Genomic DNA, 12,141 nt, shown 5'->3' with positions numbered 1-12,141 from the left:
GATAGTTAGACAGTGAAAGTTAGACAATGATAGTTAGACAGTGATCGTTAGACAGTGATAGTTAGACAATGATAGTTAGACAATGATAGTTAGACAGTGATAGTTAGACAGAGATAGTTAGACAATGATAGTTAGACAGTGATAGTTAGACAGTGATAGTTAGACAGTGATAGTTAGACAATGTTAGTTAGACAGTGATAGTTAGACAGTGATAGTTAGACAGTGATAGTTAGACAATGATAGTTAGACAGTGATCGTTAGACAGTGATAGTTAGACAGTGATAGTTAAACAGTGATAGTTAGACAATGCTAGTTAGACAGTGATAGTTAGACAGTGATAGTTAGACAATGATAGTTAAACAGTGATAGTTAGACAGTGATAGTTAGACAGTGATAGTTAGACAATGCTAGTTAGACAATGTTATTTAGACCATGTTAGTTAGACAGTGATAGTTAGACAATGATAGTTAGACAGTGATAGTTAAACAATGATAGTTAGACAGTGATAGTTAGACAGTGATAGACAGTGAAAGTTAGACTGTGATAGTTATACAATGCAAGTTAGACAATGTTAGTTAGACAATGATAGTTAGACAATGCTAGTTAGACAATGCTAGTTAGACAATGTTAGTTAGACAATGATAGTTAGACAGTGATAGTTAGACAATGCTAGTTAGACAATGATAGTTAAGCAATGCTAGTTAGACAATGTTAGTTAGACAATGTTATTTAGAAAATGTTAGTTAGACAGTGATAGTTAGACAGTGATAGTTAGACAATGATAGTTGGACAGTGATATTTAGACAATGATAGTCAGGCAGTGATAGTTAGACAGTGATAGTTAGACAGTGATACTTAGACAGTGATAGTTAGACAATGCTAGTTAGACAATGATAGATGGACAAAGCTAGTGAGACAATGTTAGTTAGCCAATGTTAGTTAGACAGTGATAGTTAGACAGTGATAGTTAGACAATGATAGTTAGACAGTGATAGTTAGACAATACAAGTTAGACAATGATAGTTAGACAGTGATAATTAAACAATGCTAGTTAGACAATCATAGTTAGACAATGATAGTTAGACAATGCTAGTTAGACAGTGATAGTTAGACAATGATAGTTAGACAGTGATAGTTAGACAGTGATAGTTAGACAATGATAGTTAGACAGTGATAGTTAGACAATGCAAGTTAGACAATGATAGTTAGACAGCGATAATTAGACAATGCTAGTTAGACAATGATAGTTAGACAGTGATAGATAGACAATGATAGTTAGACAATGATAGTTAGACCATGCTAGTTAGACAGTGATAGTTAGAAAATGCTAGTTAGACAATGCTAGTTAGACAATGCTAGTTAAAGACAATGCTAGTTCAAGCAATGCTAGTTAAACAATGATAGTTAGACGATGATAGTTAGACAATGATAGTTAGACAGTGATAGTTAGACAATGCTAGTTAAAGACAATGCTAGTTAAAGCCAATGCTAGTTAAAGACAATGCTAGTTAGACAATGCTAGTTAGACGATGCTAGTTAAAAACAAAGCTAGTTAGACAATGCTAGTTAAACAATGTTAGTTAAATACAATGCTAGTTAGACAATGCTAGTTAGACAATGCCAGTTAAAGACAATGCTAGTTAAAGACAATGCTACTTAAAAACAATGCTAGTTAAAGACAAAGCTAGTTAGACAATGCTAGTTAGACAATGTTAGTTAAAGACAATGCTAGTTAAAGACCATGCTAAGTAGACAATGCTAGTTAAAGACAATGCTAGTTAAAAACAATGCAAGTTAGACAATGCTAGTTAGACAATGCTAGTTAAAGACAAAGCTAGTTAGACAATGCTAGTTAGACAATGCTAGTTAAAGACAATGCTAGGTTAAAGACAATGCTAGTTAAAGACAATGCTAGTTCAAGCAATGCTAGTTAGACAATGCCAGTTAAACAATGCTAGTTAAAGACAATGCTAGTTAGACAATGCTAGTTAGACAATGCTAGTTAAAGACAATGCTAGTTAAAGACAATGCTAGTTAAAGACACAGCTAGTTAGACAATGCTAGTTAGACAATGCTACTTAAAGACAATGCTAGTTAAACAATGCTAGTTAAACAATGCTAGTTAAAGACAATACTAGTTAAAGACAATGCTAGTTAGACAATGCTAGTTAAATAATGCTAGTTAAAGACAATGCTATCTAAACAATGCTAGTTAAACAATTCTAGTTATACAATGCTAGTTAAAGATAATGCTACTTAATGACAATGCTAGTTGAAGACAATGCCTGTTAAAGACAATGCTAGTTGAAGACAATGCTAGTTGAAGACAATGCTAGTTAAAGACAATGCTAGTAAAAGACAATGCTAGTTAAACAATGCTTGTTAAACAATTCTAGTTAGACAATGCTAGTTAAAGATAATGCTAGTTAGACAATGCTAGTTTAAAACAATGCTAGTTGAAGACAATGCTAAAGACAATGTTAGTTGAAGACAATGCTAGTTAAAAACAATGCAAGTTAGACAATGCTAGTTAGACAATGCTAGTTAAAGACAAAGCTAGTTAGACAATTCTAGTTAGACAATGCTAGTTAAAGACAATGCTAGGTTAAAGACAATGCTAGTTAAAGACAATGCTAGTTCAAGCAATGCTAGTTAGACAATGCCAGTTAAACAATGCTAGTTAAAGACAATGCTAGTTAGACAATGCTAGTTAGACAATGCTAGTTAAAGACAATGCTAGTTAAAGACAATGCTAGTTAAAGACACAGCTAGTTAGACAATGCTAGTTAGACAATGCTACTTAAAGACAATGCTAGTTAAACAATGCTAGTTAAACAATGCTAGTTAAAGACAATACTAGTTAAAGACAATGCTAGTTAAAGACAATGCTAGTTGAAGACAATGCTAGTTAAAGACAATGCTATCTAAACAATGCTAGTTAAACAATTCTAGTTATACAATGCTAGTTAAAGATAATGCTACTTAATGACAATGCTAGTTGAAGACAATGCCTGTTAAAGACAATGCTAGTTGAAGACAATGCTAGTTGAAGACAATGCTAGTTAAAGACAATGCTAGTAAAAGACAATGCTAGTTAAACAATGCTTGTTAAACAATTCTAGTTAGACAATGCTAGTTAAAGATAATGCTAGTTAGACAATGCTAGTTTAAAACAATGCTAGTTGAAGACAATGCTAAAGACAATGTTAGTTGAAGAAAATGCTAGTTAAAGACAATGCTAGTTGAAGACAATCCTATTTAAAGACAATGCTACTTAAAGACAATGCCAGTTAATCAATGCTAGTTAAACAATTCTAGTTATACAATGCTGCTAAAAAGACAATGCTAGTTAGACAATGCTAGTTAAAGACAATGCTAGTTAAAGACAATGCTAGTTAAAGACAATGCTAGTTCAAGCAATGCTAGATAGACAATGCCAGTTAAACAATGCTAGTTAAAGACAATGCTAGTTAGACAATGCTAGTTAAAGACAATGCTAGTTAAAGACAATGCTAGTTAAAGACACAGCTAGTTAGAAAATGCTAGTTAGACAATGCTAGTTAAAGACAATGCTAGTTAGACAATGCTAGTTAAACAATGCTAGTTGAAGACAATGCTAGTTAAAGACAATGCTAGTTGAAGACAATGCTAGTTAAAGACAATGCTAGTTAAACAATGCTAGTTAAACAATTATAGTTAGACAATGCTAGTCAAAGATAATGCTACTTAATGACAATGCTAGTATAAGACAATGCTAGTTGAAGACAATGCTAGTTGAAGACAATGCTAGTTAAAGACAATGCTAGTATAAGACAATGCTAGTTAAACAATGCTAGTTGAAGACAATGCTAGTTAAAGACAATGCTAGTTGAAGACAATGCTAGTTAAAGACAATGCTAGTTAAACAATGCTAGTTAAACAATTCTGGTTAGACAATGCTAGGTAAAGATAATGATACTTAATGACAATGCTAGTTAAAGACAATGCTAGTTGAAGACAATGCTAGTTTAAGACAATGCTAGTTGAAGACAATGCTAGTTAAAGACAATGCTAGTTGAAGACAATGCTACTTAAAGACAATGCTAGTTAAACAATGCTAGTTAAACAATTCTAGTTAGACAATACTAGTTAAAGACAATGCTAGTTGAAGACAATGCTAGTTAAAAACAATGCTAGATAGACAATGCTAGTTAAACAATGCTAGTTGAAGACAATGTTAGTTAAAGACAATGCTAGTTAAAGACAATGCTAGTTAAAGACACAGCTAGTTAGACAATGCTAGTTAGACAATGCTACTTAAAGACAATGCTAGTTAAACAATGCTAGTTAAACAATGCTAGTTAAAGACAATGCTAGTTAATGACAATGCTAGTTAGACAATGCTAGTTAAACAATGCTAGTTGAAGACAATGCTAGTTAAAGACAATGCTAGTTGAAGACAATGCTAGTTAAAGACAATGCTAGTTAAACAATGACATTTAAAAAATTATAGTTAGACAATGCTAGTTAAAGATAATGCAACTTAATGACAATGCTAGTATAAGACAATGCTAGTTAAACAATGCTAGTTGAAGACAATGCTAGTTAAAGACAATGCTAGTATAAGATAATGCTACTTAATGACAATGCTAGTTAAAGACAATGCTAGTTAAAAACAATGCTAGTTAGACAATGCTAGTTAAACAATGCTAGTTGAAGACAATGCTAGTTAAAGACAATGCTAGTTAAACAATGCTAGTTAAACAATTCTAGTTAGACAATGCTAGGTAAAGATAATGCTACTTAATGACAATGCTAGTTAAAGACAATGCTAGTTGAAGATAATGCTACTTAATGACAATGCTAGTTAAAGACAATGCTAGTTAAAGACAATGCTAGTTGAAGACAATGCTACTTAAAGACAATGCTAGTTAAACAATGCTAGTTAAACAATTCTAGTTAGACAATGCTAGTTAAAGACAATGCTAGTTAAAGACAATGTTAGTTAAAACAATGCTAGATAGACAATGCTAGTTGAAGACAATGCTAGTTAACGACAATGCTAGTTGAAGACAATGCTAGTTAAACAATTCTAGTTAGACAATGCTAGTTAAAGAGAATGCTAGTTAAAGACAATGCTAGTTAAAGATAATGCTACTTAATGACAATGCTAGTTAAAGACAATGCTAGTTGAAGACAATGCTACTTAAAGACAATGCTAGTTAAACAATGCTAGTTAGACAATGCTGCTTAAAGACAATGCTAGTTAAAGACAATGCTAGTTAAAGACAATGCTAGTTAAACAATGCTAGTTAAACAATTCTAGTTAGACAATGCTATTTAAAGACAATGCTAGTTAAAGACAATGCCAGTTAAAAACAATGCTAAATAGACAATGCTAGTTAAACAATGCTAGTTGAAGACAATGCTAGTTAAAGACAATGCTAGTTAAAGACAATGCTAGTTGAAGACAATGCTAGTTAAACAATTCTAGTTAGACAATGCTCGTTAAAGATAATGCTAGTTAAAGACAATGCTAGTTAAAGATAATGCTACTTAATGACAATGCTAGTTAAAGACAATGCTAGTTGAAGACAATGTTAGTTAAAGACAATGCTAGTTAAACAATGCTAGTTAGACAATGCTGCTTAAAGACAATGCTAGTTAAAGCCAATGCTTGTTAAAGACAATGCTAGTTAAAGACAATGCTAGTTAAACAATTCTAGTTAGACAATGCTCGTTAAAGATAATGCTACTTAATGACAATGCTAGTTGAAGACAATGCCTGTTAAAGACAATGCTAGTTGAAGACAATGCTAGTTGAAGACAATGCTAGTTAAAGACAATGCTAGTAAAAGACAATGCTAGTTAAACAATGCTAGTTAAACAATTCTAGTTAGACAATGCTAGTTAAAGATAATGCTAGTTATACAATGCTAGTTTAAAACAATGCTAGTTGAAGACAATACTAAAGACAATGCTAGTTGAAGAAAATGCTAGTTAAAGACAATGCTAGTTGAAGACAATCCTATTTAAAGACAATGCTACTTAAAGACAATGCCAGTTAATCAATGCTAGTTAAACAATTCTAGTTATACAATGCTGCTAAAAAGACAATGCTAGTTAGACAATGCTAGTTAAAGACAATGCTAGTTAAAGACAATGCTAGTTAAAGACAATGCTAGTTCAAGCAATGCTAGATAGACAATGCCAGTTAAACAATGCTAGTTAAAGACAATGCTAGTTAGACAATGCTAGTTAAAGACAATGCTAGTTAAAGACAATGCTAGTTAAAGACACAGCTAGTTAGAAAATGCTAGTTAGACAATGCTAGTTAAAGACAATGCTAGTTAGACAATGCTAGTTAAACAATGCTAGTTGAAGACAATGCTAGTTAAAGACAATGCTAGTTGAAGACAATGCTAGTTAAAGACAATGCTAGTTAAACAATGCTAGTTAAACAATTATAGTTAGACAATGCTAGTCAAAGATAATGCTACTTAATGACAATGCTAGTATAAGACAATGCTAGTTGAAGACAATGCTAGTTGAAGACAATGCTAGTTAAAGACAATGCTAGTATAAGACAATGCTAGTTAAACAATGCTAGTTGAAGACAATGCTAGTTAAAGACAATGCTAGTTGAAGACAATGCTAGTTAAAGACAATGCTAGTTAAACAATGCTAGTTAAACAATTCTGGTTAGACAATGCTAGGTAAAGATAATGATACTTAATGACAATGCTAGTTAAAGACAATGCTAGTTGAAGACAATGCTAGTTTAAGACAATGCTAGTTGAAGACAATGCTAGTTAAAGACAATGCTAGTTGAAGACAATGCTACTTAAAGACAATGCTAGTTAAACAATGCTAGTTAAACAATTCTAGTTAGACAATACTAGTTAAAGACAATGCTAGTTGAAGACAATGCTAGTTAAAAACAATGCTAGATAGACAATGCTAGTTAAACAATGCTAGTTGAAGACAATGTTAGTTAAAGACAATGCTAGTTAAAGACAATGCTAGTTAAAGACACAGCTAGTTAGACAATGCTAGTTAGACAATGCTACTTAAAGACAATGCTAGTTAAACAATGCTAGTTAAACAATGCTAGTTAAAGACAATGCTAGTTAATGACAATGCTAGTTAGACAATGCTAGTTAAACAATGCTAGTTGAAGACAATGCTAGTTAAAGACAATGCTAGTTGAAGACAATGCTAGTTAAAGACAATGCTAGTTAAACAATGACATTTAAAAAATTATAGTTAGACAATGCTAGTTAAAGATAATGCAACTTAATGACAATGCTAGTATAAGACAATGCTAGTTAAACAATGCTAGTTGAAGACAATGCTAGTTAAAGACAATGCTAGTATAAGATAATGCTACTTAATGACAATGCTAGTTAAAGACAATGCTAGTTAAAAACAATGCTAGTTAGACAATGCTAGTTAAACAATGCTAGTTGAAGACAATGCTAGTTAAAGACAATGCTAGTTAAACAATGCTAGTTAAACAATTCTAGTTAGACAATGCTAGGTAAAGATAATGCTACTTAATGACAATGCTAGTTAAAGACAATGCTAGTTGAAGATAATGCTACTTAATGACAATGCTAGTTAAAGACAATGCTAGTTAAAGACAATGCTAGTTGAAGACAATGCTACTTAAAGACAATGCTAGTTAAACAATGCTAGTTAAACAATTCTAGTTAGACAATGCTAGTTAAAGACAATGCTAGTTAAAGACAATGTTAGTTAAAACAATGCTAGATAGACAATGCTAGTTGAAGACAATGCTAGTTAACGACAATGCTAGTTGAAGACAATGCTAGTTAAACAATTCTAGTTAGACAATGCTAGTTAAAGAGAATGCTAGTTAAAGACAATGCTAGTTAAAGATAATGCTACTTAATGACAATGCTAGTTAAAGACAATGCTAGTTGAAGACAATGCTACTTAAAGACAATGCTAGTTAAACAATGCTAGTTAGACAATGCTGCTTAAAGACAATGCTAGTTAAAGACAATGCTAGTTAAAGACAATGCTAGTTAAACAATGCTAGTTAAACAATTCTAGTTAGACAATGCTATTTAAAGACAATGCTTGTTAAAGACAATGCCAGTTAAAAACAATGCTAAATAGACAATGCTAGTTAAACAATGCTAGTTGAAGACAATGCTAGTTAAAGACAATGCTAGTTAAAGACAATGCTAGTTGAAGACAATGCTAGTTAAACAATTCTAGTTAGACAATGCTCGTTAAAGATAATGCTAGTTAAAGACAATGCTAGTTAAAGATAATGCTACTTAATGACAATGCTAGTTAAAGACAATGCTAGTTGAAGACAATGTTAGTTAAAGACAATGCTAGTTAAACAATGCTAGTTAGACAATGCTGCTTAAAGACAATGCTAGTTAAAGCCAATGCTAGTTAAAGACAATGCTAGTTAAAGACAATGCTAGTTAAACAATTCTAGTTAGACAAGGCTAGTTAAAGAGAATGCTAGTTAAACAATTCTAGTTAGACAATGCTAGTTAAAGACAATGCTAGTTAAAGACAATGCTAGTTAAAGACAATGCTGTCCCTCGCCGTTTCGCGCAAAGCGAAGTGTTGTGCCGGTGAGTGATTTGCCTTGAAAGTGAACGCGGACGATACGTGTACGGCAATAGTCGCCCACACGGCTGGGTAAAGGCGCAGCCCCTGGAATTCCATGCTCACGCCGCCGCTGCCGCTGCTCCTGTGGAAGAGCCCCCCAGCCCCCCCGAGAGGTCTCCTACCTGTTTTGTTTTCTTTTCCGCGCCGGCCCAGATGCTTTGGAATCGTCGGCGGCAACAGGCGCAGTGTCCTCCACAGCCACCACAGCCACCACCAACACCGCCACCACAGCCACCACCACTACCACCACAGCCACCACCAACACCGCCACCACCAACACCGCCACCACAGCCACCACCACTACCACCACAGCCACCACCAACGCCGCCACCGCCACCACCACCACGGCCGCCACCACCAACACCTCCACCACAGCCACCACCACAGCCACCACCACCACTACCGCCGCCACCACCACCGCCACCACCACCACTACCGCCACCACCACAGCCACCACCAACACCACCACCGCTACCACCACCACTACCGCCACCACCACCGCCACCGCTACCACCACCACCGCCACCACCACCACCGCTACCACCACCGCCACCACCACCACCGCCACCACCGCCGCACGCGACCTGCCGATGGACTTCGGTGCGGTGTCACCCATCCACGATGCCGGGAGGACCGATGCCACGGCGTTACAAATGCCGCACGCGCCGGATTTCAACTCCCGCTGTTGTCGACCGCCACGGCGACCCGGCCAACCCCCCCCACCACCCCTACCCCCACCCCTACCCCCACCACCCCTACCCCCACCACCCCTACCACCCCCACCACCGTGGCAGCAACAGTGAGACGACTCAAATGAAAGGCTTCCCAATTAATTTCCACCGGCGCCTTTGCAAGTCTCCCCCGAACGACGGCGAGACGCACGAAGGGTGGCGCAAGCGACGACGCCGATTCCGACGACACCGACGCCGTCCCTTGCGTGCGCGTGCGTGCGTGCGCGTGCCGGAGAGACGAGCGACTTCTTACCGTGGCCTCGTGACGGGGACCGGCCCTCTCTCTGTCTCTCTGTCTCTCTCTTGACGCTCATCCCACTCGCATGCTCCTCGCAGCAGCCACCCCCCACCCCACCCTCCCTCCCATGCGCGCCGTGGACGGGAGTGTGGCGGTGCGCGGGTGATTACCCGGCTGAGTCTCCCTCCACTCGCCTGGCTACGCTGTCTCCGCAGAAGGGGCCACGATGTGGAGCCACGGGGGCAGCAGCAGGAGCAGCAGCAGCAGCAGCAGCCAGCAGGAGTAGCAGCAGGAGAAGCAGCAGCAGCAGGAGTAGCAGCAGCAGCCAGCAGCAGCAGGAGCAGCAGCCAGCAGCAGGAGTAGCAGCAGCAGCAGCCAGCAGCAGCAGGAGCAGCAGGAGTAGCAGCAGGCGCTCACATCGATTGGCTTCCCGCAAGCGCTCGAATCATGTGCGCTGCTGAGCACGAGCATGTACACACACACACTCACACGTGTACACACTCACACTCACACGTGTATACACACACGTGTACACACACACACGCACGTGTACACACTCACACTCACACGTGTAGACACACACACGCGTGTACACACACACACTCACACGTGTACACACTCACACTCACACGTGTATACACACACGTGTACACACACACACGCGCGTGTACACACACACACACACACGCGCATGTACACACACACACTCACACGTGTACACACACACGCGCGCATGTACACACACACGCGCGTGTACACACATGCGCGTGTACACTCACACGTGTACACACACACGGGCATGTACACACACACGCGCATGTACACACACACACGCGCATGTACACACACACACACATGTACACACACACTCACACGTGTACACACACACACACACGCATGTACACACACACTCACACGTGTACACACACACGCATGTACACACACACACTCACACGTGTACACACACACGCATGTACACACACACTCACACGTGTACACACGCGCGCGCGCTGAGCTCGTGCACATGTGTGTGTACATGCGCGCGTGTGTGTACATGTGTGAGTTTGTACACGTGTGAGTGTGTGTGTACATGTGTGTGTGTACACGTGTGAGTGTGTGTGTACACATGTGTGTGTGTACACGTGTGTGTGTACACGTGTGAGTGTGTGTGTACATGTGTGTGTATACACGTGGCACGGCACACGAGGGGGTGGGTGGCCAGGCACCACTCCCGGCCGCCTTTGTCTCCCCAGTGCTGATGTGTACACACCGTGCCAAATACTCATTTAAGGCCGAGTCGACCTAGGGGAGGACTCAGAAGTATATATTATAAATCAGTTCCTCGTGTCTTGCATTATTTGGAGAGTCTCACTGTTCACGGCGATATGAATGTGTCATTTCCGATACTGGAAACTATCCCAAGCGTGTAAATGCTCGTTCGATTTTCCGAGACACCGTGACTTTGACTTTCCTTTCTATTTTAAACCGCTGCATGAATAAGTAAAGCAGCCTGTGGAGTGATTGCGCGCGTACATATCTTGATATTGATAAGAGCTAAATATTTCATGGATAATGGAATTTAACACAATTACGATTTCGGAGTGAGAGCGAGAGAGAGAGAGGCAGGCACGTTGCCCACGATGTAAAGTCGCAGCGGATGGCAGGGCAGAGCTTCGCACTTTCGTGCACGAGGGTTCGATTCCACGTTCCGATCGTCGGCAGGTCGCGAGCGGTGGGGTCAAGCGCGGATTTCCTCCCAACATTTCTGGCCGGTTTGATGCGCAGTTTCAGTTTCGTTCATTTGGTATAGCCCCGTGAGCCATTCGGCTCTTGAGTCGGGGTGCAAACGCAACAAACAAAAACTAAAAACACGAACAAGAACACATCTTAAAGTGACTATGTGTGACTGCGCAAACAGAAACGTCCAGGAAAAAAAACCCCAGCAAAGTCTTCGAGAAAAAGCACCGTACATCAACGCTGTGTGCAAAAAATCGCAGTGGGATGCAAGTCAAACAACAACAACAACCACAAGACAACTTACGTTAAGGCCATCAGTCTAACGCCGTACTACAACAAACAAACATGGCCAAACTAAAAAAAACGTTTTCGAAATCACCAAAATAAAGCCATAAAATCAATGTAACAGTGGTCACAGGAACTGTGACCGAATTTTCACAATAAACGACATAAACAACATGTACCACCAAACCCTGTAGCCATAGCTGGCTGCATCAAGTCACTCCACAACAGCAGGAGCATCAGTAGGCGTATCAACATTTTTTAAATGCACCTTTAAAAAAGTTTAGGCTTTCGCGACCGATATGATCTATTATGCAGGGTGTTTCAAGAAAATGTTAACACTTACATGGGACTATCGCTTTTAATGGACAAAGAACGGATCATAGACTGTAACATGATAACAAGTGTATGTTAATAGCTTTAAGAAGTCAGAGTCTCCACTTTTTCGCCATCGTTGTCAACACACGCCTGGAATCTTATCCAGGTGGTCTACAGAGCCCGTAGACACATTTCTTG

At 38.8% G+C, this 12,141-nt stretch overlaps 1 protein-coding gene across 2 annotated transcripts in view; it reads right to left on the bottom strand.

The window, feature by feature from the left end:
- LOC116954701 (gap junction gamma-1 protein-like) overlaps positions 1-9,866 on the bottom strand; it is a 46,498-nt gene extending 36,632 nt beyond the window's left edge. The window contains exon 1 of one of the 2 annotated variants that reach the window (XM_032975402.2): positions 9,622-9,866. The gene's annotated coding sequence lies outside the window, so the exon portion shown is untranslated. Of the gene's footprint in view, positions 1-8,759; positions 8,889-9,621 lie in introns of those variants that run through there. The other variant, XM_076052531.1, reaches the window with a different exon arrangement.
- Between the last annotated feature and the right edge of the window lie 2,275 nt (positions 9,867-12,141).

Source organism: Petromyzon marinus, chromosome 56, assembly GCF_048934315.1.
Source record: "Petromyzon marinus isolate PM22_M1 ecotype Great Lakes invasive population chromosome 56, UKy_Petmar_22M1.pri1.0, whole genome shotgun sequence".
Classification (NCBI taxonomy): domain Eukaryota; kingdom Metazoa; phylum Chordata; class Hyperoartia; order Petromyzontiformes; family Petromyzontidae; genus Petromyzon; species Petromyzon marinus.
Note: the sequence above shows the minus strand (reverse complement) of the source record. Positions and strands in the feature narration are given on the sequence as shown.